We start from the raw sequence: 20891 nt of genomic DNA, 5'->3' as shown, positions 1-20891 counted from the left end.
TATATGCATCTAAACATATACAATGTATGCCTTATGCAAAACGGTCATATCTGGTTGATGGTGTAGTTAACTAGGCCATGACGTAAAAGCAGTTTTATGTATTAAATAATTACTTTCGACTAATGGAAAAATGATGAGCAGAAATATTGATATACTTAATGAAAATTTCTTTAAAAATAAATAAAGCAAATAGTAGTAACTTACTCTATAATAAGCAGAAAATATTTTAAAACTTACGTTTGGTCATTAAAAACTATTATTCACAACACCTTTTGAAAGACAGTGTTATACAAGTTTCAACTCTGTATATCGTGCTCATTAATATTTATGCAGATCGGAACGCTTTTGAGTTTGTGACACTACAGTAACTATGGACTGATTTATAAGTAAACTTCTGAGCTTCCAATTTAAGATCCTTATCTATTACAGATCTGATCTTAGTTTAAAATGGGAAATCTTTTATTTTTCTAAAAGAAAAAATATGCCACTGCATGCCTTAAAGGAAAATTATGTTTCGATGGAAAAATAAATGTCTCTCAGTCTTAGCATACCTTCAGTTTTGCATATTTATTTCTAGCAAATGTTTAAAACAGCCTATATGTATTGAGAGTTGTATAATGGGTAATACTGAGTGTTAGCATTAAGTTTGATTTCAGCAATGCCACATTAGTCCTAAATATTTCAAATCACTATAATGAACAATAAAGTATACAATAAAATTATTCAGTTATAAAATCAACTTTTAAGACAAAACACTTGAGACTGTGAAATGGTGTGTCACATTCATCCATGGCAATGTTCAAATCTGCACAAAGTTAAATCGATAATGTTTATTGATGAAACCAGCTTTACGAATCATTAGGTTATGTTGCTTTACGCCAAAGATGCGAACGAAAATCATATTGTGCTTGAGGAAACTTCAGTATTTCGCTTCAACATATCTCAAACAAGCAGTATGCATACTTTTCCTGGGCATCATACACCAAACGTTTCATTGTCGCAGTATTCAAAAAGTATTATGGTACTCACTAGACCCTAAATAAATGTTTCATATACTTTTAAAATTATAGGTCACTACCGCCTCCCATAAATCTCGCTAATATTACTCTCAAAAGGATTTCATTTTAGATAATTATGACACAAGTAATGCTCGTATTGCTGCGTTCAAACAATTCCCGCAGCACGAGAAAGGGCTTGAGCCAAACAATTCCAAATCCTTGCCGAGTCATCTCGGGAACATTTACACACATCCAACTGTGTATTACCCTTAACCAAACATACTTAGTTATGCAGCTCATGTACTTTATGTCAAATGCCACAAAAGTAGCGTTTAAACACGGAACAAAAACAAAATACTCAAACATACAAGTCCTGAGCTTGGAAATGACGTTACCAAGTCGATCGCGTTGTCTGATCATTTATTGTGACTATAGAACTTTTACAAACTATAAGTCTGTGGTACTTAATACATGCTGATCGAGACCAAGAAATGCATCTCCTCTTCAATATATATATTTTGCATTCAAGATTTCAAAAAAATCAAATGCAAAATATATTTTTGTCATGTGCACGTCTTTATGATCTATCTGGCGATATTCATTTGTAAGGGTATGCTAATCATCCTAGCACAGGACGGTTTTACAACAAATTCATCGCAGCAGAAGAAATAAATTTTCTAAAGTGATGCTATACTTTTTTGGGGTCAGTATTATTGACTTTCTACGCATAGCACCATGGAGTTCCTGTTAAGTTATGATAATTGTTACGTGTTTAGGCTCGAATAAACAGTAACACAGAAAGAGTGAAAACGACAAGCTTTTTAAAATTTAACAAATAATTTTTTTCCCTGGAAAAATTCTGTGAAAATGAAAAATGGAGAAGATCTTACGGTTTCAAGAATCAAATCCAAAAATAATCTAAGAATAATCCACGAATTAAATTGCAAAAGTCCTAATGTTCTAATAATTCCAAGTTCGAATCCTGATGGAAAATCCAAGATGGATGACGATGACGTATGCTGTAGTCTATACTGTGTTGTCTTTTACAGTTCCTTGTTGAAATACAAATAATGACACTCCTTTGTTGGAAATCCAGATTAAATTTGTAAGCAATGTCTTTCCGAATTTTCTTTGTGAGCACTCCTCAAAAATATATCCAGAATTTTAAAATCCTTTTGAAATTCAACTGATCTGAAGAAAGTTATAGCTCAAAATCTGGCTACAACAAAATAACTTGACATCAGTGGAAAAGCCCAAAATTACGAAATCCCTCTCTACGCATCTCTATTAAAGCTAAAAAAATGCGCAGTAATGGAAATACCGGAATTGCAACATCGAAAGTCGGGGGTGGGGAAGCACGTGATCGTGTTTATGTCACGTACACCAAACAAATTACCTTGAAGAAAACCAATCATTTTATAATAAAATAGAACTTGTTTAAAAAGGTTGCAACAAATTCTGAAACAAGGTCAGGATTTAGATCAACACCTGGTGTTTACAAAAAGAATGATTTAGGTCAACCGATGTTCTGGAAAAATATCATTTCCAGTGAATAAATTTACATTATTATAGCATATAATAGAATAAAAAATAAAAAACTGACAAACAATTAAATTAAAGAAATATGAATTAAATCAGATATATGTAACAATAGTATAAACTTCATTATGTGTTTGATGATGATAGGCTTTAGGCTAGTAATGAATCTGTGATAGATACGAGAATCTGGACATCATGACGTTTTATCTGATGTCTGTACCGGGTTTTGTAATGATTCAAGTTCAATTTTTGTTTGATATATTTGAAACCTTCAAGTTGCTGTATGTCTAATAGACGTAATCCTTTTAGTTCCAGATTTCATTCTCTTACTTTGAAAACAGAATCTTTGTAGGCGAACGACTTGCCCTCCCACTTTCTGGCTGCTAAGAGGTAGTGAACGAAACAGTGTTCTTTGTTGACTTTACGATTATTTATGGGAACTCATCCATCACTCTTGATTGTCGCTAGTTTTCGTGAGTATGTTAATATTCTCTCCCTTGTGACAGAGGAGTCTATCTGATTTGCCAACCTTACCTTTCTTATCTCATTCTAGTTGTCTCAGTCATGGTGTCCGCGCAATATTAACTACCTGGCAGAGTTGGTTTAAAACCAAACAAACTCAAGAAAGAAATAACAGAAAGATATTCATTCATAAATTCATATCTCATGGATCATTTAAATGTGATGATACAGTAATAATATCAAATTATTTTATGGGTTTTTTTTCTCGTGCGTAGAACTTGTATGCTTTAGGATAGACAGGCCACTCCACTCGCGTCATTAACATATTTATATTAATGCGCGATGACCACAAAAAAAAAAAAAAAAAAAAAAAAAAAACGTCGAGACGCTTGTGGTGCAATATCTACAACACGTAACAGTTATACCTGGATTTTTCGCTTATATTTTTTTTTCTATGAGCGATAGATATATCCAGATTCGTTTGAGATAATAATTTAGGTTTTTTATTCAACAGAATAAGACTGGATGATCTACATAAAATGTAAGACAATACCATTACCCGATTAATACTGTATGTGTTGAATGTGCGAAGTATTTTGCGAAAGTGCAGGCTATATTAATTTGACTGGGGTTTGCGACGAGATAAGGAAATCCCATTCGCGGGATTTTATTATGTGTCTCTGCCTCGTGGGACTCCCCCCCCCCCACAATAATTAAAGCCTTAGACTGTGATTTCTTTTTCTCGACTCAAAGCCCAACATAGATTCTATTAGTCTCGTTCAACAAGACTCACGTGACTTCGTCAGACCTTATTGTTTTATTGTGACTAATATTGCCATATGATATTTTTCAACGCTTGAGGCCTTGAGTAATGTGTCGTCTTGACGACATATAGGGTAACGCATTTAGATAATTGCTAAGTTGAATTAACTTTTCATGTGTTGTCAAGAACGTTGTAGTGGGACACGCTCATACAACCTGGACGAACAAAAAAGAAACGTTGGATACAAGTGAACTCAAGACTGCGAGAATCCTTAGATATGAAAGAGATCTAATGACAAATTACACAAATCTCATACTAGTTTGCGAATCTCGGAACCAGAGAAAGTATACACGAGTAATGCTAGATATGCAGTTTAAATAGAAATTCAAATACCCCACCCCCACCGAAGATTGATCTGCTTCAAATAATGAATATTACAACTGCAAATAATTACTACTAGCATTACTACCAATCAGAAATGTTCCCATTCCTGTGTTGTCTCGAAATAAACAAAATCAGAAAAAGATGCAAAAACAGTCACATCACCAATATACAATGGGATGTTTACATAATTTTGGCTGTTGACTATGGGCCGTGAGGATAGCTGATTTAACACCGGCTTCACATCCTGTCCATGGTATTGACGGGACAAGCCGATCTCCTATTTCCGGCAGTTGAAAATTTCGATTTATCCTCTCAAAGCTGGCGACTAAGGAGTATGCTTTGCATAATTAGGAATTTAGTGGTTGAAGAATTCCATACGCCTAACTGATTGCATATTGTCCACCCGATCTCCACTTCCAACAAGCACTCCCAACTGCCCATTACTGATCCTTGTTAAAATACAATTTCTTCAAGTAAGTCTTAAAAACCCTTGTAAATATGTCTAAGTGTCTACATTAAAATGCAGCTCTTTTCCGAAAATACGTATATACACACACACATATACATGACTCCCTGGACGGATTCTACTCACCGTCAAAGTGTCTGCAAAGAGTCAGGTTAGTATTTTCAAAAATACATAAGTTTGTACTTGTTTGAATGCCGGTAATTTTACATTCATTAAATAATAATTAGAAGATTCCAAGATGGTTGTTGTTGTTGTTGTAGGGTTTAACGCCATTTTTCAGCACACGATAGGCTATATATGGCGGCCAGTATTAATGGTGGAGGAAGAACCCGGGAAAACCTCCGGAAAGAACCACCGACCCACGAGAAGCTACTGGCAGGCTTTCTCACATACCCACATTGGCCGAATCTGAGACTCGAACCCACGCAGACAGAGGTGAGATGGCAGTGATCCGTAACAGAGAGCGCTTTAGACCACTCGGCCACTCGGGGCCCGTATTCCAAGATGGACATGATACGATAATAACAAAGTGCCTAGTAAACATTGTTTATGATACCAAAGTCTTAAACAAGTGTGTAGCTCGTTACATCCACACCTTTGCGAATAGATAGGTATTTGTCAGATCTGTACCCATTCTGTGTCCACTCGTAAATTCCGTTAATTAGTTTGTTATTCATGGTCATCTAAAGAAAAAACAAATCACATTTTTTGATAGGTAACCTTTCTCGTAATCTAACCTCCATCTACACCGATTTGGGGTTAATGATCATATATAATATAATTTTTCAACACAAAGATTCATATATGACAAAGGTCTTGAAAACAGGATGCAGCCGGGAGAGGTGGATGGATGGAAGCCAAATGTTCCCTTTTCGTCATTTGTATGGACTTTTGCTTTGTAATTCACCTGAACTTCAAACAAAGCCGACTGAAAGAGGGTGATTACATATGGTGTGAGTTTTCTGAATGCAGCCATGCAGGTAAATAAGAGATGTCGCTGCTGGTACATCAGTAATTTTGAAATGATGTAAGGCTGCTTCAAAACTGTTTTTTGTTGGATAACAGTGACTCGTATTTAGTATATTCTCTGTTGTGACGTACTTCCGTACTGCCGAGTACTCAACATATTAAATTCAATAAATGGGCTAGTTTAGAAGTGGTTTTCTTAATTATTACGAGTAGAGGGTTTGCTAGGGATATATTTCATCTGATTTAGTTAGCATACTGAATGGAACAACAGTAGACTTTGTCTGCTCTCCGCAATCAGACTGAAGGTCAGCACAGACGAAGAAAACATTGACAGTGAAATATATACTAAAATATTGTTAGTTAAATAAATCAGTGATAAAGTCCTTATTACTTTATTTACTGATTCCACAGCAAGTTAGAAGAAGGTTACAACTATCAATAATATGTCACCCGACTCCAAGAGAATTGAAATGCATAAATAAGCAAAATATAAATATATTCATAACGAAACGAGTTTAAGCTTTATTAAAAAATGAAATGTAATAGAATACAGATTTTACGGCGGCAACATTCATGATCTTTACGAATTTGTAAATGGCATTGAACCAACCATGAAAAGAAAGTTTTCATTCGGAAAACGAGACCATAGAATTTCTTCAATAATTCAATACCATTTTAGTGATAAGAGGTATAAACACATTCATCTTTTATTGCTATTGTATTCTCCACATTCACAAGAAATTCTAGAATGATTTTTCTCTCGTACGTGTTCATTACTCTGTGGCAACACAAACAAACCTCGTTTCTTATACATAAATTTTATTTATCCCTGGTATTTCTTTGAGATTGAAAATATTATAAATAACTGGTTAACTTTGAGGTAATTCTTTGAGATTGAAGATATTATAAATAACTGGTTAACTTTGAGGTAATTCTTTGAGATTGAAGATATTATGAATAACTTTAAACTGAAAATGGTAAATATTTTGTCCAGGGAAATGCACAGTAATTAACGTCATTGTGATTTTCATTGCCCCATACGTTGTTTAATATTTCGTAGACCAACCTGAAGTCATTGTATTTGTTTTTACAATCTCTTTTAGCACATATTGAAACTCAATCAGATCGTTATTCTATTATAGGGTTGTTTAGTCTCCTCTGTGATGACTGTTACATCAAAGATAGGAATTATATGCAGTGCAGTCACCGTAAAAGCGTTTTTCACTTATGTCCTTTTAGGATTCAGCTGTGATGTATTTTGAGTGCTTTCTCGTTTCACTCTCATTTCGAGATTAGTGCAAGCTTTAATTGCGTCGTGTTCCTGTTTGAACCACATCTACCACATGATATTCAAAAGGTCAACCAATTCGTGCTACTTGACACTGTTACATATATATTTTGCGTCTGTCTTTTACTCTAAGGACATGATGGTTCCAGCAAATTTTCAGTTAAATAATTCATCAAATTCTCGCCATTACACGCAATATATGCATTTTTACTTTTCATTCTGTAACGTAGCCCTCTTAGTAAGAGGGGTGGTTAATTGGATTTGGCTGGCGTGATCTAGAGGATTACCTCCCTCGATATTATAGCCCGGCAGGAGTGAAAGAAGAATGGAATTTCATCAGAGAACTGAGCGAGAAAACTGGAAAGAAATAAAACAATACGAGCCCCTTTTGACAAGAAAATAACAACTTTTTAATGAGAACAAATTAATAACGGCAATTCCAATGCAAGTTAGATTAGATCAGTAGAATTTAACAGGTGTGTCTAATTCGGATTTATTTCATCATCATAACGAAAGGTGAAAAGAGCGCAATGTCCACGACCGATCTGCATCACCTTCCTATCTGGACCGTATATAAACGTTCATCCTTCGTAAGCTCTACGCTTCGCCCCTTCCTGGACTTCCTGGTCCTTTTTTATTCTGACCTCGTCTTTCTTCTTTACCCGTACTTCTGTCCCCAGGCTGTCCCGTCTTTCTCTGAGAAAGCTGTTCCTTAAAGGACAAAATTACCCCATAATTCTGTATACCCCACTCTCTAAAGGTACATACAATTCACTTACGTTATTCAAAGCATGTTGCTATCCACACACTGCGTCCATTCTGACTTAGTACGGTAAGACATTGACCTCGCTTTGCAGCGGCAAGTCTTAAATTACCGTATTATTTTACATATGCTACTACATGTTCGATTACTATTGCATGAAATTCACAAAATGTAACTCACGGCATTCCTTAACCTTCAAGATTATCCAGGCGTTACAAAATCAGATATAGCTATGTAAGTATCGTTAACTCATGGTATCTGTATCGTCCTAATAAGCAAAGAAAGGAACATATGAAATCCTACACATATGAACATTTGGATTGCATGCGATCAGCTCTTCCAATGAACTAATAACTGTATAAGTAAAAGGAAAATTGCATAACAATTCTAGCAACAACACATTCCATGAAATTTAATAAAATAAAAGGCATAATAACTCTAGCATCAACACACTCCATGAAATTGAAGAAGAAACAAATTGCATAACAACTCTAGCATTAACACATTTTAATGAATTGAATAAACGACACATACTATGGAAAATTGGGCAAATAATATAATATTTCATGAAACCGAAATTGCGTACCTTAACTGTTCTCTTTCAGAACTTGTGCGTCCTAGCACTAAACCTGTCTTTCATTTTACAAAATGACCACCTGGTCCCTTCTTTGTTTCACGAGGAAAGCACTAATCTCTTTATGCTTCCCACGAAGTCGACTAAGTTTCCTCTTCAGGAAATTAAAGCTAAAGAATTTCGACCAAGGTCGTCATTTTAAATTCACATTGCTTCTAAAGTGTACGTCTTAATTTATTCTGCCCAATCGTAGGCAGCGGCTCCTATATTTTCTCCAAGATAATAATTTCTTCCGTCCGACTGAGACAGCATATAATCTGTGAACTACGCGGTTTATCAGTTTCCCTTTGAAAATGATAATTTGACATGGATTCCTATCAAGCAGTTATGGTTGCTAGCTTACATTCTCAGGACAGCGTAGCAACGCCCTTATTCAAAATATCACTGTCATAAATTCTAGCCTTTCAAGTTTTAATACTGACATGGTGGTGGGGGGGGGGAGAAAAGAAGAAACGTCGAAATGACTCTTCACAAAGACTTTTCTGGCTTAAATGCGTTACCATTTTAATGCTCTGTGCATTCAACTTTAAGATTCAATACAATTCAAAATTTGACACTTCACAACAGATTTTTTTTTTTGTTTCTGTGACTGATCATGTTCTCATAATTGATTTATGTTTGCGGAAGGACTGTATGTTCATGATTGTAAAAAATATTCTTAAATACTGTTTTTTATCATGCTTTTTAAATTTCACTTTATGGTCACCAACCAGAGGCAAATAACAACATGTCGACTGGGCCGTGCTTGCACGTTAACTTCCATCACAACTACAGCATTTCTGACATCAGCCGTTTGAAATGGTAGAAACCAAACAGCATATAATGGATATTAAACGAATGCTTATTTAAACGCTATGCTTATTAAATGCAATCTGTAAATCTGCAATTCTTCTCAAACCTTGTATTATAGCTTTCTTGATGCTTGAAACTGACAAATCAACATTTTGATACTTTGAAACAACAGCTAATTTAGACCATGCTTTGTTCATTCCAAACTTGTAAAGAAATTCACGTTATGTCTTGATGCACAAATTGTTGCTTATATTTTAAACGCATTGAATATTAATATCATCTCTCCAAAACAAATATAACGTTGAGTATATCACAGTACAGATTTGTGCTATAATTTATTTTATATACAAAACTCAATTCTGTCTTATTTTGATTTTGTAATCATACTTTACGTGAAATGTGTCTGACAGCTATCATATTGTTGCTGCACATCAATATCTGCTCTGACATTCAGTCAGATCGCATAGCGCAGACAAGTCATATGTTCTTACGATGAACGTGAAATCATCTTCGCTAGCCAAGGTTCCCATGTGATAACCCTATCTTGACCTTGGCGTATCAAGCAGTTATGGTTGCTTCGGGTCTGTAAATTTCATTGGATACCACGGCAATTCACCGCGTCCAATCAAATTTACGTTGTTCAAATTTGAACACTATTCCTACATGATTGGGACCAGGAAGCCCACAACTTGATTGGACTGGCAAATAAGCAATTTGTCACTGCCGGTCTGTGTTTACACAACTATCTTTCACTCAAACAGACATGTAATGGCTTCCCTCTGGTACATAGTCATACTTTCGATGTTAAACTTACAAGGTATTCCCTTCTGGGCAATTGCCCCCACCATTTTCGGCCGATGTACAATGCACCACGCTATTGGTTAGCTGGCATTACATACAAAGGGAGGCAACTCATGAATGTCGCTAGGACAAAACATCAATATATATTTTCGATCCGCCAAGGTGTAAATAAGGTTATCATATTGGAACCTTGGCTAGCGAAGATATTGTGATATATGTGTCAGAATAAGTTGGACCCAGCAGTGTTCATGAAAATTCATTTCTAAACACCTTCCATTTAATTCATTTCAAATATGGAGTATGCAGTCATATGAAAGTGCGTCAACACAAAGTAGATAATAAAGTATCCCCGAGCCCGTCTTTAAGAAATCTCTCTTTTTTTTATACAGCAGCCTGTCGAATTAATTTTATATTTACAGGTGTTCCAATGCTGTTATCCATTCACGTGATGCGGTGGGTGACCACATATCTAAATGAGAAATGCACTGATATATGCGATGGATTCCATATTAACTTTTACATTTCAAAGCAATATTTGTTCAAAAAGTCATTTCTTACACATTTCATACCAATGCCTATCAAAGTGAGGTTTTACTTATATTATTTCTAATGACGTCATGATGCAAGTAAACCAAATATGTTATTCATTATATATAACCTTTTATTCAAAGTACCTTTTAGTAAACTCTGGTATGACCAAATACTTCAGTTAACTAATAACCCCCAAAAGAACAAAAAAAAAAAAAACAAAAAAAAAACAAAAAAAACAAAACAATCAGCAATCATAAATAATATATACTTTTCACGTATTTCTGATTATACAATGAACACAGAAATAACTTAAAGCATATTATTTCCTATATAGAGGGTTGTTTTAAAATCTAACAACGCCATGTGCAGCTTCTGACAGACCATCTAATTTCACTAAGGTGCCTGCATTTCATTAATCGCGGTAATTGATTTTCCACAAAAGTGTGTACCGAGGCCCCGGCAAAGAGTTTTATAGGCACAATAATATCGTGCCATGCTAATTAATAATATAACACTTGGATAGCCAACGTGGTAAAACTCAGTGATTTACAGCCCGAGAAACCCATACAGCATTTCCCCATGCAATTAAGGTCTCTAGCCACAAATGTAGTTACATTGTAATTTATAATCTTTATTTCAATCAATTGTAAGTATCACAAACTTATCTAATACAGCCTGACATATTGGTTGTTGTTGTTGTTGTTGTTGTTGTTCTAGGGTTTAAGGCCATTTTTAAGCACAAGATAGGCTATACATGGCGGCCAGTATAACTGGTGGAGGAAGAACCCTGGAAAACCCAGGCAAGAACCACCCACCCACGAGAAGCTACTGTCAGGCTTTCCCACGTAACCACGCTAGCCGAGGACATATTGGTATAAATCTCGACCTACTAACAATTGAAAATCCACTGATTGCTCTTTTTGACCATGCTTGCATCAATGGATAGAAGGGTATATGAATCAATAAATGAGTTTATGGATATATTAATAGATCAATACTAATGAATCAAATCCAAACTTTATTTACCTTTTTCTTTTGACAGCTGGATGTTCTAATCGGTGCATGAACTCACTTTTATTATTCAAACAAATAGTTTTTGATGAGATTGTTAATTATTAAACATTAGTTTTTCTGCATGTCTACACAAATGCATTTGGTATCTTATGCTTCTATTTTATTTAATGTCTACTTCTTTTTCCACTAAATGTCTTTAAAAAATATACACGCCATCGTCGATTGCTACATGCAAATAAACAGCACAATCATCTGGGATTGTAAGGTGATATGTTGTGCGCGTTCAAAAATGAACAGCCACCACTCTATGGAATTTACAGTAGTACATCTTATTATTCGACAAGGGGCGCAGTCGTCACAGCTATGGGGGTATTTAAAACAATGATTCATCATAGTGCAATATAATTTATGAAAATATAGATGAAAATCATCAAGTTATTTTAGGACAAAATCTGAATATCATAAAATATTCTGCAGACAGTTAACAGCCATTCATCAAACTATGGTCCATTGATTCGTCTTACAATCTAACTGACTCTCAGTCCTTTACTAATGGTTATTTTGTGGATGATATATAGCTATATACAATAGAGAGACAAATAATAATAATAATAATAATAATAATAACTTCTGCTACTATTACTACTACTACTGCACTGTCGTCAGGCACATTAACTTATCTGCTTCTCCGTTTATCCTGTGATTAATATAATGAATAAATAGTACGCATGGGCACTTAAACTTCCTTACTAGGAAGTTTAAGTGCCCATGCGTACTATTTATTCATCATCATCATCATCATCAGTAGCAGCAACATACTCTTAATATATAACGGTGTCCTACAGATAAGATGAGTATTGTTTTATTCTATATTTGTTCACCATAATATCTTATAAATAAAAACTTGGTCAAACAGGGTACGTTTCATATCCTGTGATAAACAATAGCTGACGAAAGCAGACGTCACACATATGGAGGGTTAATGCTTGGCGAGAGGGTGGGGGAACAGTTCCAGTGCAGCTTTAGCCATGGAGAATGTGTAAGTACGCATGAAACATTTTTCCATGAGGAAAGGCTACTCTACCGTTGCTTTTAGTTATTTCAGGTGTGGTAAGAAACTGACTTGGTACTCTGGGACACTAGCACATGCTAGTTCTTGAGTAGTGAGGGTTACTACGGACCGTAATCTATCTTGCTAATACAATATATCAAGTATATGGTACGCTATATAAAGTACATTATACTTTCAAACTATATGATACGATATATCGAGAATAGGTAACGCTTTATCAAGCACATGATACGATATATTAAGTGTATGATACGATATATCAAGTGTATTATACAATATGTTAAGTATATGATATGATATATCAAGCATATGATACACTATGTCAACTAAATGGTATGGCATATCAAGCATACGATATGATATATCAACTATATGACGCAAAAAATGTTCCTTGGGATAAATTTTAAGCACGAATTATTATCCACAAAAAATATATTAAAAAAAACTTGAATACTGAATAGTGTTTACTAGTGACGAGCTTATTCACAAAATAGCTCATTTTATCGCAAAACTTGATGTTATCTTAGTCTAGTATCATATGATATTCATTCTTCTCGAGTTTCATTATTTCGTTGTTCAAATTATCACATGAAAGCCCACGGCCCTACTTTACTTTCTGTCATATATAAAACGTCATGTCATGTTAGTGCGGGTTAAATATTCAACACGTTTAAAAACGTAGCGTGTGAAAAAATACTGACACAGCTATTTGCTTCGAGCTAAAACTCTACAAATTTAGTTCTGAAAATAATGTGTCAAATAACACCGGAATGGATCGAGAGAAATGGGCTGTGCGGATACAGTTTTAGTGTGTGTGTGTGTGTGTGTGGTTGAGAGAGACATATAGAGGGTGTAAGATTTTTGAAGCTATAGAACCCTTATCCTCCAAATCAACTTGTATAAAACCATTCAATAGGTAAATTATGTAATAAGTTTTCGAAAGAGACCATATATTGAAAATCACAGTAGAATTTTAGGGATAAAGATGATACACCGATTGTAGCTGTAAAGACGACTGCAGAAAAGAATCCCTTAGGTCTCACTGGACAGTTTATCTGATAAATTTGCATCCGACAATGACCTATTGCAGAAAAATGAGAATAATTTTACACTGAAGATACAAATAAAAACAAACAAATGATTTTTGTAGAAAGTATACATGTGAGATTTTGACAGCGGCAATCAGTTTAATTCCTAATGCAACTAATGGCTTTTATACTGAACCAACACTGCCACCAACCCCTCTTTTTTACATTCATTTTTCACAGCAATGAGCTCTTTTTAATATTTTCCTGTGACAATGCAGCTAAAAGAATCAGTAACTGCCTGATGCATGAATAAAGTTCACTAGTACTATAACAGATTAGTATACTTTTCATCACCCTTCAACCATCTCAACTTTTAGATATTTACCTCTGTAGCAGACGCGTGTAAATACGTAAGCCAAGTCGGCTGCTCATTTGCAGCCCAAGTTAGGCGTTTGATCTCCAATGCTCGTCTATCTGTGACAGGCAGTCAACAACAAGCCAACCCATTTCCAAGCCTAACTCAAAGTAAATCTCAACCACATTACAGATTTAGCTTCTGTGTGAATTTATAAATGCTAGGATTGTGATAATTAGGTTCATGCCTTCTACCTTATAAATTAGGGAGGTGTCAAAATACGAAGGTATCCAATGAGACCTTAAGAATTTAAATGCCAGTCGAATTAGGATAAACGCTTCTCAGTTTCAAAACTTTGGGCAATTCTAAATAAAATGCAACCTCAACATGTGTAAAAATCACAATCGTCTGTTTCCTATGATGTATGGCATTTGTCGATGATCGAGAGCCATGATATAGAGCAGCATCTATGAGACACATTCATACTTTCATTTTACTTTCCAGACTTAAACAGACGATTTCCTTATAACAATTCAATGTCATCATTTGTGATACCTTTGATATGTCACCTCAAAAATAGTACTATTTATGAAATATCAAAATGTGAGGAATAAAATATTTATAAAAAACGCCAAGCAAATATGCATGCCAAGCACTTAACAATATATGAACAATGCACAGCATTTATAAACTGACCAGAATTATCTCACTGATTTCATGAAGAAAGTCAAATCTATACAAATACAGAGAAATCTTATGTAGAATGTACGAGAAGCAACTCATCAGGTAACATAAAATGTATGGACCAGTCTTTGTAAACTGAACCACATCAGTTGGGGATTTTAAATTATGAAATTTTATACTCAGATTCATCCCGTCTGTTGATAAAACAATATATATGGATAATGTATTTTAAGAACACTAAGAAGGTCACCTTTGCATCACATTTTCCCACTGGTCATCATATATTATTGCTGAACCTGCTGCTATTTAGAGAAGATTTTGTTAGTGATTTTAAACTGCATAGAATCAAATCTAAACACAGAAAAATCATGCAAAGTAAAAGAAGACAGGAGAAATAACACAATGTAAAAAGGGACAGCCATTTTACATAACTCATCAAAAACTCCAATGAAGCTGATACAGATACATTTGTTTTTGTGAAAGCTCCACAATAATTGGTGCGGCTGACTCCCAAGGAAATCTTTATCACTTAGGCAGGTGTGCTCCCATAGACCTTGAGGCCTACAAGAAAATAAAACCCTGAACTTCTTATATATAGGTAATTATAACTGAAATTTCTGGAAAAAACATAAAATCTATGAAACATTACATCACGAGTATATATGAAATGCAAAAGCATTGAATGAAGGCACTGTCATTAAAGTAGGAAAATATACTAAGCATGTACTGAAAATATTGTGAAACTGAATAAGTATATGAAATACTTTAATTAAATCACCTTGTATGAAACTTATAATGCTTTTGTTGTTCATTAGCAGAATGTATCAGAAGCAATACCTGGGAACTCTAACAGTATTGAGTTAACTCCCTTCTTCCACTATGATTAAGTGCTATCAAATCTATAGGAAGTGTATGTTTGGAATACCTAACTATGACAGATTCAAGACATCGGAGTAATAAGAAAATGATTTATGGCACAAAGAATCACATTTGACAAGACTGAAAAAATGACACCCGTGCTTAAGGTCTCACTGGACAGTTTATCTGATGAATTGTCATCCGACAATGACCTATTACAGACAAATGAGAATAACTTTACATTGAAGATAGAAATAAAAACAGACTAATGATTTTTGTAGAAAGTATGCATGTGAGATTTTGATTGTGGCCATCAGATTAATTCCTAATGTAACTGGAGGCTTTTATACTGAACCAACACCGCCACCAACCCCTCTTTGTTACATTCATTTTGACAGGAAAGAGCCATTTTGAATATTTTCCTGTGACAAGGCAGCTAAAAGAATCAGTATGTGCCTTATGCACGAATCAGGTTCACTAGTACTATAACAAATTAGCATACTTTTCATCACCCCTCAACCATCTATATTTTACCACAGTATGCATATTATTATGATGATCCAGGTAAGAAGGTACTGAACGTTCTAAAGAGCACGTTTCATATAATAAAATGTGACTTTATACATAAAGGATTTTACCCTTTATTGCCTTTTAACTTTGTTGTTCCTATCTTGTTTGGGATAGCTAAAGTTAAACCACATTATATAGCCAGGATTGTGCTGATTTACAAATGCGTGCACTTTATTTATTCGAGGAATTTGGATATTATTCGTAAATATTCGGCTTACCTCAAGAGGAATGTGATTGGCGCGTGGATCCATATTTCCAGATAACGTAGTGAACTGTGCAGAAATGTTGTAGACATGATATTTGAAATCGAAGTAATGACGTTAAGTTATCCTCAGTAAAGTGAGTGAAGCTTTTCATTATGTATCTGATAATGTAGCGTGTAAGTGGGTGACGCTCTTCATCGTATATCGGATAGTGATACGTGTAAGCGGAATAGCTTTTCATTATGTATCTGATAGTGTAGCATGTAAGTGGGTGAAGATCTTCATCATATATCTGATAGTGTTGCGTGTAAGTGGGTGAAGATCTTCATCATGTATATGATAGTGTTGCGTGTAAGTGGGTGAAGATCTTCATCATATATCTTCATCATATATATGATAGTGTTGCGTGTAAGTGGGTGAAGATCTTCATCATATATCTGATAGTGTTGAGTGTAAGTGGGTGAAGATCTTCATCATATATATGATAGTGTTGCGTGTAAGTGGGTGAAGATCTTCATCATATATCTGATAGTCTTGCGTGTAAGTGGGTGAAGATCTTCATCATATATATGATAGTGTTGCGTGTAAGTGGGTGAAGATCTTCATCATATATATGATAGTGTTGCGTGTAAGTGGGTGAAGATCTTCATCATATATATGATAGTGTTGCCTGTAAGTGGGTGAAGATCTTCATCATATATCTGATAGTGCTGAGTGTAAGTGGGTGAAGATCTTCATCATATATCTGATAGTGTTGCGTGTAAGTGGGTGAAGATCTTCATCATATATCTGATAGTGTTGCGTGTAAGTGGGTGAAGATCTTCATCATATATATGATAGTGTTGCGTGTAAGTGGGTGAAGATCTTCATCATATCTCTGATAGTGTAAGGTGTAAAACGAGGTAACAGTTGGGCTAATGTAAAAGCTTTTGTTTTAAGGTAGATGCAGATAATTTTTAAAAAACAAACATGGAATAAATCATGTTGACGATGATTTAGCAGCTTTGCTCAATGAAATCTTGGCCACCAATTCGTGACACAGAAGAAAATACATCTAATCTCACGTATCAAGTTTCTAAAGGGTTTGATTGTGATGAACGATAACCACGCATTTATGAAAAGGGAGGAGAAAAAAACACACACCACGGGATAATCATAACAGCCATATTTTGCAATATTTTTATATAAAGGAGTAGATTTGTTGGTAATAAAATGTATAAGGATCATATTAACAATTAATAATTACCAGTATTTCATATCACAGGGTTGTATTCAGAAATAGAGAAGTAATACTAAAATTTGTTAAAGTATATTTGTCTTTCATATATATATATATATATATATATATATATATATATATATATATATATATATATATATATATACCCTGAACTTTGTTATTACTATGTATAGTATTGACTAAGGATGATACTTGTCACGTGGCTCTTAAGAATCAGCACTCAAATCCAGTTTCATGCGCTCATCCACAGGGAACGATGGTACAAGGTCTGTGTGTGTGTGTGTGTGTGTGATCTGTAACGTAGCTTTAATAAGTTACATTATGTCGCTACGATGTTTGCAGAGTGGCAGTTTTTAATGTCTAAACTGGGACTTGCGTTTTCTAAGTAAGTTAATTGAATCTACCTAAATTTGACAATGACCGCATTTACGTCTACATATTAGCAAGTAAAATTAATTTTCACTCTAATAACTACATCATCCATTTCAATTTTCATTACAGACCACAGTGATTTTATGATCTGTACATATAATGTGTTGATTATTTTAAACTTCACCTCATCAACACGCTTTTTCAGGATGCCCTATGCTTTCAAATATTATATTTCTCTATTATAAAAATAAAATTCATGCTTCTCATTAAACGAATAATTACCAGTATTTCATATCACAGGGTTAATAACAGTTTAAGTACAAAAAGCTTTATTAACCAGAGATAATTTCTTCTTTATTACAGTCCCAAGATCCTACTTATTCGACTGTGTGTTAGATTTCACTCTTTTGTCACATGATTTTACCCATCTCACCCCCGAAAAATAAGAAAATCAGAAACAATAAGAGGACATTTTGGTTTTAAAAAAAACTAGTTGCTGTCAATCGATTAGTATTTTTATTAACAGAATCGAGTACATGTGCACGTATATTTAAAAATCCTAAACCAGAACTCAAAAGGGAAGGCATTAAATATCGCTGCTTAGTCTATAAATTACATATAGAATACAAATCCTGTGGATAATAACAATCCTTTCAACTTTCAAGCGCACTTGATCTAGCAAGGGATCGCGTGTGTCAGGGATTGACCAAGATGAACGCAAAATAAAAATGGCAACGAAATGTGCAAAACTAGTTTCTAATTAGCCAAAGTATATTCGATTTTCAGTGAGTCTTTTGTCAAAGGCAAATATAGAACAGACACAAACAATACAAGATAGTACATTTATGGATTCACAAAACTTTATATAATTACATGTGTAATGGAAGTATGGTTTTGATCCTTATATAGGTTTCTACATGTTGGCTTGAACTTCGTTTGAAATAATTGCAACCTGATTGGAATTAACCAACAAAAGTAGGGGCAGTTGAGTCATCCAATGATCTAAATGTTTTTTTTTTAACACTGAATCGAAAATGAAAATGTGAGAATAGTCGTGGAAAAGCCAAGCAAAACTACGGCACTGGTGTCAGCAGAACGTTTGTTTACTCAGTTCTATGGACGTCAAAAAATTTCCATTTTATATAGCAAAATTATGAACGCATCTACAGGATGGGTGTCTAAGACTATATATACGTTACTTAGAGGGTGGGGTGGAAGAGTGCATGTAATAAAAAGAAGCTACATAATTTCTGAAACAAACACATAAGGACAGACTAGACTTGTACACATTAAATAAATTTGCATAGGCCCTTTAGTTCTATTTGTTTATTTCGTCCTTGCTTCATAACTTCCTTTTATTCATTTTTTGGGATCATTCCGTAATCCTTCTTTTATTATCTCTATGTTTCATTCAAAACCACAAAAATAGAAAGTGAAGACCTTTACGTAACCGTGTCATGTAATGTACTGGTCAAGAGCCCAAATCGAAGAAAATAGACATCAGTAGATCAATGAAATCCTCTAGACGCTGTTCATACAGGTATCTCCTCACCATACCCCATCCACCCCAACTAAATGGTCAGCATTGTATTTCAATTATATTCTTTTCTACGAATCTGTAAGGAAAACGTTAATGTTATAAACTACATTTGTATTATTCTGACCAATCGTTTTCTGGATCAAACCTATTGTTTTATTCACAACACATCCGCAACACATGTATCAATAAATAAATAAATAAAGGAATAAATAAGTAATGATAAATCTTCAAATCTGAATATCGGACTGAAATATGATGTTATCGTTTTAAATGTTAAGTGAAAATTAGATATGTGTAATTTCTGGATAATGTTACAATGTTCAAGTCCAGCCTCATTACTTTTCAATCATGTATTCTTCGTTTTGTTTGGAATGGGTGGGTCCTAGGCTACTACCGTCTAGAAAAATGTAGTTCTTATTAAACTCAATTTTACAAAATGTTTTTTTTTAAAAAAACTGTGTGGTTTATAAAAATAAACGATGATCACATTTTAAAGAAAAATATGAATAATTTAGCATTGTTTCATGCAGTATTTTATATCAAAACAGACGCTAAAGGAGTAAAGAAATAAAGGTCAGAGGTTAAATAACACTGTACCAGACTTTACACATCCTCGATTTCACTCACTGTCAACTTTCACGAGCAGTCTCGTTTTCCTTTTGCAGTTCGTCTTCTGTATATATATTAACTAAAATGTATGTGTTATCCACACACTCATCTCATGCTATAGTCTGTGTAATAAAAGCAAAACATCCTTTTTTATATTAAAAACTTCAAAAACACCATTTATTTATTTATTAACACATTTAACAAATCTATATTTATCTAACTGACTTGCAATAACTACTTTATATTAATGATTTATTTATCAATATGGATATGCAGCGGTGAAACAATAAAACAAAACTCAAGATACCAAACATAATGGTACATGTTCATTGTAGGGTAATATCTATCTATCTATCTATCTATCTATCTATCAGCGTATATGGGGTTTGCTGCACACACACACACACAAAAAAAAAAAAAAAACAGAATTTGAAACAGTATATTAGAGAAGCAGTTTGGTGGGTTTGTAGGCCGATTCCAGGGCAGGCAGGTACTGTACACAACAAGAAAACATTATTGATAGTGTAATGAAATACTTTTAGAGGATTTTGTCTACTCTCAGTTTACAGCGGCATTGTCTTTGTTTGCTCATTTCCTGTGAAGATTGCTACCAAGATGGCGTGGTCAAGAACGTTTACTAACATTTTTGTATTCCTATGCAAATTCTACGATATATTTTCTGTCATTACAGTAATTATTCATTTTATCATGTTGTTGACAGTTTGTTTGTATTAATGTACAGATGAATGGTGTGGATTCTCAGGCATTATAAGCAGTCTTGCCATTTTGTGCGTTTTTTAAAAATTATTTGTGGAATTGCACGTATTTTATAACCAGAACTTGCTAACACATGTAAGCACAAATCACTTAAGGTAGACAAATGAAAATAAAGAGTATATTCATATTTTTATTAATATGTAGATGATTTGGTCAGATTTTCTGGGCATAGCACCAAG

This window comes from Sinohyriopsis cumingii, chromosome 19 (assembly GCF_028554795.1).
Source record: "Sinohyriopsis cumingii isolate HCF-2022 chromosome 19, ASM2855479v2, whole genome shotgun sequence".
NCBI lineage: Eukaryota > Metazoa > Mollusca > Bivalvia > Unionida > Unionidae > Sinohyriopsis > Sinohyriopsis cumingii.
The sequence above is the reverse complement of the archived record's forward strand: the minus strand, read 5'-3'. Positions refer to the sequence as shown.